Source organism: Ictidomys tridecemlineatus, chromosome 12, assembly GCF_052094955.1.
Source record: "Ictidomys tridecemlineatus isolate mIctTri1 chromosome 12, mIctTri1.hap1, whole genome shotgun sequence".
Classification (NCBI taxonomy): Eukaryota; Metazoa; Chordata; class Mammalia; order Rodentia; family Sciuridae; genus Ictidomys; species Ictidomys tridecemlineatus.
The window spans coordinates 11,408,697-11,420,598 of record NC_135488.1 but is presented as its reverse complement, the minus strand read 5'-3'; positions in this window follow the sequence as shown (position 1 = coordinate 11,420,598).

The following is an 11,902-nucleotide window of genomic DNA, read 5'->3' as shown; positions in this document are numbered from 1 at the left end:
TTTTCTCCAAAGATTCCTCCCCAGGTCCGGCACTGCTTTGTACAGATGAGGCTCTGCCTGAAATGCACGTTCTGGGTTGGATGAGCAGGAGCCCTTTGGCTTCTTGCTGTTTTAACAGACTGCTTCTGCTGCAGGTGAAGAGCTCTTCCTTTGGTTACTTCTGTGTTTTGTTTTCTTTTGATGTGAAATTCCTTGAATCTCTCTCTGTCACTTTCACTCAGAAAATGTGGCCAGTCTTTGAGGTGCACCCATCTTAAAAAATAAAAGCACACTGAAACAAAATGTAATAGATAATAGGTTCAAAAAATTCTTTTTACCATGTCCTGGAAATGAATGAATATTTGATCAAAGTCCCATGGCTGATCCCCTTTAAAGGATACATTTTTGTAGTTTATCACTACCGAATTAAAATTATCATGGTCAAACATTATTTAAATGTTAGATAAATTGTAGGCACCTGTTCTATTTTTATTATATTGGTAATGACTTTGTTTCTAAAATAGAATACTTTAAAGTACTAATTGTGAATAATGGACAGGATTTACCAACACCTAAATTAATATTTCATTTTTGTCTACAATGATAGATAATGCCATTATCTAAAAAGAGTTTTCATATTGTGTTAACGGGAATATAATTTTACTGCTTAATACAAACTTAAGTTGTTGATATATTTTTTAGTTTGTTATGACAGTTAGCAGTGATTAGTCTTAAGTTGTAAATTACAGTAGGAAAAAAAAGTGACCTTGAAGGGCTGAACTATGAAATACTGTTTCTCCTTCCTGCAAAGTGTATAAGGATGAAGGTCTCTGAAACCCAATTGCATTTTCAACAGTGTAATTTTTAGCCCTTGACAACCGGCCATCTTGTTTATTTATTACACTAGTTTACAGTAGCAGCAGACCATTCTCCACCGTTCTCACAACCACCCGAAAGAAGGATAATTTACCAGTGAATAATTTGTTTGAGTTGATTTATTGTGTCATTCTTGGAAGCTCATTTTGATGAGTGACCTTGGCTCCTAATATTTGGTCAATGCCAAACACATAATATAAAATGAATATTTATATGGGTTTATGAAGATAGAGCACAAATAGTAACTGAAAAGGTAACTGACACACTTCAGATATATTTGTGACAAAGAAAAGTTTGCACCAAAATGCACTGGGACTGGTTTGTTGGGTCAGAGGGAGGCATCAAGGAAAAAATTAAAGTATAACCATATCCTGGAACCTGAAGCAGACTAAGAAGTGATCTTAGTTCACTATTTCCCACTTTATCTGCTTTTTAAGCATAAAGCAACACTTTAGATAACAACTGTAGAGTTCTGATGCTTTTTGTTTAATATTTGCTATTTTTCTTTGTCAAATTTCTGAATGTTAATTATTTAGCATTATTATAAAAATGTATATGACCAAATAAAGGAAAATAAATTTTTATTTGATCTAACTCTGTATACATTTATTTAGTGCAAGCCAAAGACTTAGCAAGAAACATAATTTTGAATTCTATGGCTTGTTGCCACCTCCTGATTCTCTCACTAAATGTAAAATAGTTATTGGCAGCATTTCCTCCTGTTCTTTGAATAACTGACAATGCTGATTTGATCTGATTTTTTCTTTTTTTATTATCTCTGATAGTTCATTAATGCCCATAACTTTATTTTAGAAGGGACAGTATTTCAAAGTGATCCTACCACTAAGAGAAGCATTTTGTGTCTGTAGTTTCAACTTTTAAGTGTCACTGTTAACTCCTACAATCACAAGTGATATAGACATATCTACTGTATTTAATCTTCTTTTTGAGTAATATAGAATGAATTTTCCAACTGGTAAAACAAAGTTCTGTGCTATACAAATTGCATGTCTCCAATCTTGGTTTTAATTACCACAAATTCCAACTCTACACAGTCCTATGGATAGTAAGGGATCTGTACACTGCTTACCTCGTGCTCCGAACTCCCTAAGAAGTCCAAGGCACTCTGTTAGAAATCCAAGCAACTCCAAGAAAGACTTTGTTCCCATGGGAATTCTGAATCCTGCTAGATGGGTAGCCATTGGAACCTGAATTGGCATTTTGAAAACTGACCTTTAGGTCACAAGGATTTCAAAGCATTCTCTGAGAGGTATCTTAACTTGCTTGCTTGGATTAATGAAGAAATCTGATAAAATATTTCTAACAACAAATTTAGTCTTGATGTTCAATATAATTTTGTATGAATTCTAACTGTAAAGCTCTGTTAAGAATTGTATTGCCTTTGTTGGTAATCCACACCTAATTCAGAAAAAGGACTTGAGACTATTGGATCTGTAAGAGAATCTGTTTTTTCTCCACATTGTCTATATTTGCATCTAGAAGGAAGCTTTTCTTCAACACCATTTCTTATATTTTTATCACATACTATCCCTTAATTATTATTCTAATATCCCTGTTCCTTTTGTTCTCATTGGAACCTACTTCTTTTATTTATCTTCTGTCTCACAGTCAGCTTCTCTTTGTGGTCATCCTTTACTTACATGCTCACCCAAGTTTGCTTTTCATTTTTAGTTGCTTACATGTGACAGAATGGGGATTGAAAGCTGCTAGTGAGTTCTCATTTTTTGTACTCTTACATTATAGTAATGGTCTGTTGTTTGATGACTTTTCTCTCTAAATGTATTTTTAGGATAAATTTCTTTGCCCATGACAGTATAGAACCATAATTCTTTATTCTATGTATGCTGTCTCCCTGGCAACACTTTTAAAGTTATTTCTATAAAAAATATTTTTGCACAAGGTCCTGGATTTGATCCCTACCAAGAAAATAACAACAACAACAAAAAAATCTTTTTATCTTGGCTTGTAATAGAACATAAATACCCTTGCCCTCATTGTGATTAATTTTGTTTTAGCTCCTTTTTTTTTTTTGGTCTTTTTCTATTTCCTGGTTTAGCCAATACATAATTAAACTCACATATATTATTAAACATACAATTCCAGATTTCTGCTGCAGGAGGATAATGGTAAGAATAAACCACACATAAATGTAATTCATAAGAATGTTTTGGCTCATTCTTCTAAAGCAGCCAATAACTAGATCATTTAATCACAAATATATCACAGTGACATCTATGAATGATAGAAAGAGCCCAAATTTCACTTTCTGCACCAGGCTGACAGACTGGTAGAACCCGTGTCATGTAGCATATTGAAATCTTGCTAAATTTTTACTTGCTGAGGCCATCTAGATTATTGGAAAATCTTAAAAATTTATAAATATTTTTTGTCACTTTGTTAAAAAGAAAGTGGCTACCTGAATTCTTCTAAACCTGCTGATCTGGCATTTTTGCAAAAAAGCATTTCTATTGTATTGTTTAGCCAAATTATCCATTGTCTTCTGTATATAATATCCTGTATATACATGCATTATAAAATCAGTGTTAGATTCTATGAGTATCAATACTCCACTAGTTGACAGATTTCTAGCTTTACCTGAGTTTTGCTTGTATAACATCGTTTAGTAACCAGCCAAGGTGATACAGTGTGATTCATACTAAAGAAGGCAGCATGAAGAATAGAAAAATGTAGAAAAATGAAGGACTGTTGATTCCACTGGCTGAAATCATATTGGCAATTTTTTTCTCTTCTCTTTAGTGATGCCACAAGATATTTTGAAGATGACATTAAATAACATACATTTTCCTCCCCAAATAATCTCCTATTCTGCTTTTAACCACCATATTATGTGCAACATAAATCATACTTTTTCTTGTCACTATAAATCAGTGAACTCTAAGCTGTGATTGTGCAATTGTTAGCACCTTTAAAACTGTGATAAGCTCATCCATAGAAGAATAGGTACTGTGAAATACTTTAAAGAAAAAGGCTGTGTTTGTTTGATATAAAAATGTAGTTTTAGAGTATGACCAGTACATTTCACTCTTAATTTAAAATGAAATTGAGTGGGTTTTTAAAACTACAGCCACAAAATAGAACCAAAAGATAGAGAAATAGAAATAAACTAAAATCCAAAAAACTTTTGGAGTATAAAGCCCTGAAGAGACCATAATAATAGACAGTAAAATCACTCTTTAAAATAGGACTGGTATAAATTTGTCAGAAGTTGTAAAACAGACATAATACACAGGAGTTTATGCCAATGAAACTCATCACACTGCTGAGGGCCATTACCAAGTAGGAATGACGCATCGAAATTTCCTTGCCAAGCGTACCCCATGCTGCTTAGAGGACATTTGATGGGACATTGCATGCATGCTTTAATGAGGTGACCTTGCTCAAGGACCAAGGCAGATCCGGGTTTAGAGCTGATCAGGTTTGAGGAAGTAACCGGCTCCTTGAGTTTAAGGCGTTGCCAGTTTAAGATAATGGGTTTTAAGGAAGTTGGAAGTTGAAGATTATTGCTGGGATTAGGGTGTTCCTGCTGCTTGTTCCCATTGAGTTCTCGTGAGATAAAAATGGGATTTGGAGAGAGCCTCGTGGAGTAGGTGGTTTGTGCGGGAGACAGGAGAACGCGTTTGCCCCTGGACCTGCGTGGAGGTGGTGTGAGAGCTGGAATAAAGAATTGCTGTTTGAACCTACAAAGCTGTGAGTGCCTCGTGATTCTGGTGCCAAGCCGAGACATTGGCCTTGGCATTTTGGTGGCCCGTACGCGGAACGTCTGAAATTTGGAGGTGAGTAAAATCGCTCCCCCCTGAGGGAAGGCGAGAGAATGGGTGACCATTTCAAAAAACAATGTGTTCTTGTTTTGATTTATTTCGTTTTTGTTTCAAGCTGCCTATCCCTAGAAATTTCTCAGGCAAACTGGAAAAAATGGTTGGCTCAAGGTTTGAAGTTTGTTAGCCCCGAGAAAGAGAAAATTGATACAGTGAATTTTTATTCAGTTTTTGTTTCATTCAGTTGTGGTTTTGTTTTGTGTTATCTTATTGGGTTGCGTTATCTTTATAGAAGATTAGAAATTATTAAAAAAGAAGCCGAAAAAGTGTTAAGTAAATTGTTAGAGATTCAGACCATGGAGGAAGACATTTTAGGTCAAGCAAAAGAGAAGGTCTCTCGAGCTAGTCAGAGAAAGGGAGAAAATTTAAAGGAAAAGGGGTTATTAGAAAAAAGGCCACAACAAGAGGCTGTCACTAACTCCGTTTTACCAGAGGGTGTAATTCAACCAACAGCCCCACCGATGGAGACAGCTGAGTGGCCCTCAAACCCCGTAGTTGATAGATGGGATCCTGAGACAGGACCTCAAAGATTAGCATGCCCTGTATTTGAACAGGTAGGAGGGCAGCGAATTCGCCGTGCTTTAGAATTTAAAACAGTGAAGCAGTTAAAGGAGGCTGTAACAACCTATGGTCCTCAAGCCCCCTTCACGATAAGCATGGTGGAGTCCATTACTAACTTGGACATGACGCCAGCAGATTGGGCTAGCATGTGTAAATCTGTGCTAAATGGAGGACAATATTTGTTATGGAAGGTTGCCAATGAGGAATTTTGCATGGAGACAGCTAGGCGAAATGCAGCAGCCGGTTACCCTCAAAGAAATCTTGAAATGTTATTAGGAAGGGGACCTTATGAGGGTCAGCGGCAACAAATGGAATATGATCCTGCTGTATATGTACAGATTGCTGCAGACGCAGTTAGGGCATGGAAGACTTTACAAGGACATGGAGATTTACAAGGTCAGCTATCTAAGGTAATACAGAGACCTAATGAACCTTACGCTGACTTTGTAGATAGGCTTATTCAAACGGCTGCCAAAATTTTTGGTGACACAGAACAAGCAATGCCATTAATAAAACAACTGGCTTATGACCAAGCAAATCGTTGCTGCAGAGAGGTTATTAGACCATGGAGACATGAAGATTTAAACACATATATTAAATTATGTAGAGATGTTAATGAACAAGGGCAAGTCTTGGCAGCTGCAGTACAACAGGCTTTAGATGCCAGGCTAGAAACATGCTATAATTGTGAACAAACAGGACATTTTAAAAGGAGTTGCCCCATAAGAGGAGGGTTTAACAAAACTAGAAATCAAAGGAATAGAATACCGGGTATTTGCCCACGATGCCGTAAAGGGAGACATTGGGCTAATGAATGCCGTTCTCAAACCACCATAGAAGGTACTCCCTTATCAAAAAACGGACAAGGATCAGGTATTTACCCACGATATCGTGGAGAAAGGCACCAGGCTTCATTGCCAAAAAACGGACCGGGGGGCCCAATGCTCCGGGGCCCACAACCACAAATATACGGGGCAGTGGAGGAACCCAGAAACCCCATCAGGGTGGTGCCCAGGACACATTGTCCATTAAATCCCTCATCAGACAAACCCGAGGGAGCGCAGGGTTGGACATCTGCGCCTCTGCCAGAGCAGTATTAACTCCAGAGATGGGAGTTCAAATCATTCCCACAGGAGTAAAAGGACCTCTTCCCCAAGGAACAGTAGGCTTATTGTTGGGACGTAGTTCATCTACATTAAAAGGACTTATGATAAGTCCTGGGGTAATTGATCCCGATTATGTAGGTGAAATAAAAATTATAGCTAGTTCTCCAGGAGGTATATCAGTAATTTCACCTGGAGATAGAATAGCACAGTTGTTAATACTACCCAGCCTACATAATAAGTTCTCTAGTCTTAATGTAGAAAGAGGTTCCAAGGGATTAGGCTCCACAGGTGTAGATTGGGCTATGTTGTCTTTAAATTTAGATTCTCGCCCAATGTTAAAACTAAATATTCAGGGTCGTGACTTTAATGGACTGCTGGACACAGGTGCTGACCTTAGCATCATATCTCTTCAAGAATGGCCAAAACATTGGCCATTACAACAAGCCACTCAAACGCTTCGAGGCCTAGGAGTGGCGACTAATCCCCATAGAAGTGCTATGGTATTAGATTGGAAGGATCCTGAAGGATGTGAAGGAACTATACAGCCATATGTTTTGGATCACCTTCCTATTAATTTATGGGGACGAGATGTCCTAGATCAACTAGGTTTGATGTTAACAAATAACATCAATCCTAATGTGCCCACTACTAGGGCTAGACAAGGTATCAGGAAAGAAAAAAGATTAGGAAAACAAGAACAAGGTATAGCAGCGCCAATTCAAATAGATCAAGGAACAGACAGACATGGGTTGGATTTTCAGAAAGGGCCACTGAGACAATCAAAATTACTTGGAAATCAGAAAGACCAGTGTGGGTTCCTCAGTGGCCCCTGACTAAAGAAAAGATACAAGTAGCCCATGATCTGGTCAAACAACAATTAGCGGAAGGACATTTACAACCTTCCGTATCTCCCCATAATACTCCCATTTTTGTTATCAAAAAGAAATCGGGTAAATGGAGATTATTACAAGATTTAAGAGCAATTAATAATGAAATGGTCATTATGGGACCTGCTCAATCAGGGATTCCTCAATTGTCTGCTTTACCAAAAACGTGGCATGTTTTAGCTATAGACATTAAAGATTGCTTTTTTTCGATTCCAATTCATGCCGAGGATAGTCCACGTTTTGCATTTACTATCCCTGCATTAAATCATGAAGGTCCTGATGAGAGATATGAATGGAAAGTACTCCCTCAAGGAATGGCTAACAGTCCAACTATGTGTCAAATATATGTTAATAAAGCAATCCAGCCACTTAGAAATCAAAATCCTGAACTAAAAATATTTCACTATATGGATGATGTATTATTGGCACATAAAGATAAAAACACATTGCTGGAATGTTATGCCACACTTACAAACTTGTTAAAAAATTATAATCTAGAGATAGGAATAGACAAAGTACAATTAAATTTTCCAATTAATTATTTAGGAGTTCTATTATCCTCAACCATGGTCCGTCCACCTAAAATTCAAATACGAGTAGATCAACTCAAATCACTTAATGACTTTCAAAAGTTGTTGGGAGATATAAATTGGATAAGGCCTTATCTAGGCATACCAACAGGAGAGTTGGGACCTTTATTTGATATTCTAAAAGGTCCATCAGATCCAAATTCACCCCGAATGTTAACTCCTAAAGCTAGAAAGGCATTAAAAATTATTGAGACATATATGGAAAATATGCATTTAGATAGAATTGATATAAGTTTGCCTTTATTATTTATTGTACTACCAACAAGAAATATTCCTACAGGAGTATTTTGGCAGGAAGGTCCATTATTGTGGATACATTTATCTTATTCTCCTAACACTATTCTTACTAGGTATCCTGAGGCTGTAGGACAATTAATACTCAAAGGTATAAGAGCAGCAAAGACAGTGTTTGGAATTTCTCCCAATAAAATTATTACTCCATATACTATGGAGCAAATTGATGAGTTAGCTAATGAATTAAATACTTGGGCAATAATCATGTGTAAATCGAATGTTTCATTTGATAATCATTTACCATCTAATCCTTTGTTGTCTTTTTGGTCTAAGCATCCTGTAGTTTTTCCTAAAATGACAAGAAAAACACCTATCATGAATGCTCCAAATATATTCACTGATGGGTCTAATAATGGTACAGCTGCAGTAGTTACCCCTGATCAAACTTTTACATTTTTAGTTCCCAAACAGTCAGCTCAAAAGGTAGAGCTTAATGCAGTTCTACAAGCTTTTGTGATGTTCAAAGATTCTGTATTTAATTTATTCTCTGATAGCCAGTATGTAGTTAATGCTATAACATCCCTTGAAGATGCTGGTAGGATTTCCCCTTCCTCTACTGTTTTCTCTTTGTTTTCCACTATACAAAGTCTAATCTGGGATAGAAAAGATCCATTCTTCATAGGACATATCAGGGCACATACAGGATTGCCTGGAGCCCTTAGTTTGGGCAATGATTTAGCAGATAAAACTACACATGATATACATATTTTTTCTACTGTAGAAGAAGCTACAAATTTTCATAAAAGGTTTCATGTTAACGCTAATACTTTACAAAAGCGTTTTAAAATAACTAAGGAACAAGCCAGGCATATAATAAAACAATGTCAAAATTGTGTGACCTTTTTACCACAAGTTAATCTTGGAGTCAATCCTAGAGGACTGATACCTAACCATATTTGGCAGATGGACGTCACACACTTGCCAGAATTTGGAAAATTAAAATATTTACATGTTACAGTTGATACTTCTTCCGGATTTTTGATGGGCTCCCTTCATGCCGGAGAAAAAACTAAAGATGTTATAGCTCATTGCTTACAAAATTTTGCCACTGTGGGTGTTCCTAAACAGTTAAAAACTGATAACGGTCCTGGTTATACGTCTAAATCTTTTAAACAATTTTGCTCATCATTTGGTATTACTCATATAACAGGAATCCCATACAATCCACAGGGACAAGGCATAGTTGAAAGAGCTCATCAAACTATTAAAACGTACCTATTAAAGCAAAAAGAGGGAATTGGAAAGGGGTATATATCCCCCAAAGATAAACTTAAAATAACTCTTTTTACTCTAAACTTTCTAAATTTGGATTCATCAGGACTTAGTGCTGCGGAAAGACATATGTATCCGAAAAATGTACATAAGCCTAAGGTACTTTGGAAAGATATTCTAACAGGACAATGGAAAGGTCCCGATCCAGTTATTGTCTGGAGTCGGGGTTCCGTTTGTGTGTTCCCACAGGGAGAACAGCAGCCGATTTGGATTCCAGAGAGGTTAACCAAAACAATTTCTACAGAAAAAGAAGATGATTTGACTGAAATCCATAACAGCTGAAATCCAGAGCTCCAGCTTGGCTATTCTTACATCTGCGACAGTGATTAACCATGGTGCTTTTTTTCAATATCTATTTTATTATTGCATTTTTCCCACATCGTAAAGTTCTATTTTATTTTTTGAGCTCATACAAACCTAGGTTAATGTTTTTCTGATCAGTTTTGTTTTTTGACTGTGTTTTATTTTTTGACTGTGGAGTTTTTAAACATTGCAATGGAGATTTTACCTAGGTAAAGCTACAAGGCCGTTATTATTGTCTTGTATGTTGTATGTTATGTGTGCCCTGTTTTGTGTTGCATGTCAGTATGTGTGTATGTCCATATTTTTATATGAGGAGCGCTCATGAAAAAATGGATCCGAATTTTTTTTTTTTATTCACGTGATTTAAGTGGTTTAATCTAATTAGGTAAACAGCTGTTAATGATTGTTTTCAAGGGTGGTTAATAGATCTGTTTGCTTACTATTGTTTTTAAAGGTGATTAACAGATCTGTTTGTTTACTTTCACTTTTCCTTTTCATTATATTTAATAATTCTGTTCAGGATAATGTCTCTTTAACATCATTGCCAGAATTCCCATCTCCATCCCAGTGCCGGTGAAGACAAAGAAAACCAAACTACAGCTTCTATGATAGCTACCACAGTAAACTGTATAAACTGATGCATCAATGAATATAACTCAACAAGTAATGCTCAATCAAGGACTTGATTTACTTTGGGAGGAAATGGAGTTCCGATTTGAACTGCCTGCAGAACTTGCCTGGACTATATATCAGTTGCATGCATTGTGAACTATCGTCTGGTGCAGCGAATTGTGGTACTGCTGGCATATTTTTGCTGATGGTGTCACCAGTGATGCAATTTCCTTGCCAGCGCACCCCATGTTAATTGTGGTAATGCTGACATCTTTGCTGATGGTGTCACCAGTGATGCAATTTTTCCAAAGGAGCCGTCAATTGGCTTGGTGTTGTGGCATTTCTGTATCTTCCTCCCTTCTACTAGTGATGGTCTAAAATTTGGGGGCCAACAGAGGTGAGGCAAGAACCTCACCCCCCCACTGGCACCAAGGTTAAATTTGGGGGCCAACAGAGGTGAGGCAAGAACCTCACCCCCCCACTGGTGCTTAGGCCTATCCACAAGCATGGCTGAATGCTGGACCGGTAGTCAGCGACGGGTTGATCTGATTGCAGTGGATTCAACCTAAGACAGGGGACTGACGCCTAGAGGTCAGTTCATCCGATGACGGGTAAGAACCATATGTTGAATTGGACAACCTACCAGGCACGGTCCTAAGCCACATTGCTTGTTGTTTAATTAATCAGAAGGGGGGAGATGCTGAGGGCCATTACCAAGTAGGAATGACGCATCGAAATTTCCTTGCCAAGCGTACCCCATGCTGCTTAGAGGACATTTGATGGGACATTGCATGCATGCTTTAATGAGGTGACCTTGCTCAAGGACCAAGGCAGATCCGGGTTTAGAGCTGATCAGGTTTGAGGAAGTAACCGGCTCCTTGAGTTTAAGGCGTTGCCAGTTTAAGATAATGGGTTTTAAGGAAGTTGGAAGTTGAAGATTATTGCTGGGATTAGGGTGTTCCTGCTGCTTGTTCCCATTGAGTTCTCGTGAGATAAAAATGGGATTTGGAGAGAGCCTCGTGGAGTAGGTGGTTTGTGCGGGAGACAGGAGAACGCGTTTGCCCCTGGACCTGCGTGGAGGTGGTGTGAGAGCTGGAATAAAGAATTGCTGTTTGAACCTACAAAGCTGTGAGTGCCTCGTGATTCTGGTGCCAAGCCGAGACATTGGCCTTGGCATCACACGGTGAAGTGTTTCAGATGAGAGTTGGTGCCTGCAGGGCCCAGACCCTGGCAGGTGGGAACCTGGGTGACTCAGTGGATGCAGTCAGCCCTGCAGGTAAAGGCCTTATCTGGAAGTCATATGTGGATAGGAAGTTGCTGATCTACACTTGAAAGACACTTTGGGAGTACCTTCTGAGTCAAGGGAAGCACCTAGGCTATACTATCAAGGTCACTTTACAAAGCTCTGGCATTGTGACATTTCCACCTCACTCTAGCTCAGAACTGAGCTGGGGATTAAGTCCAATTTATAAATTAAGAAACTGAGCCTCAGAGAGACATTGTGTCTTGGCCAGATGTATACATTTAGTAAGTCCTAGGTCAGGCCTGAATCTGCCTTTCCTACT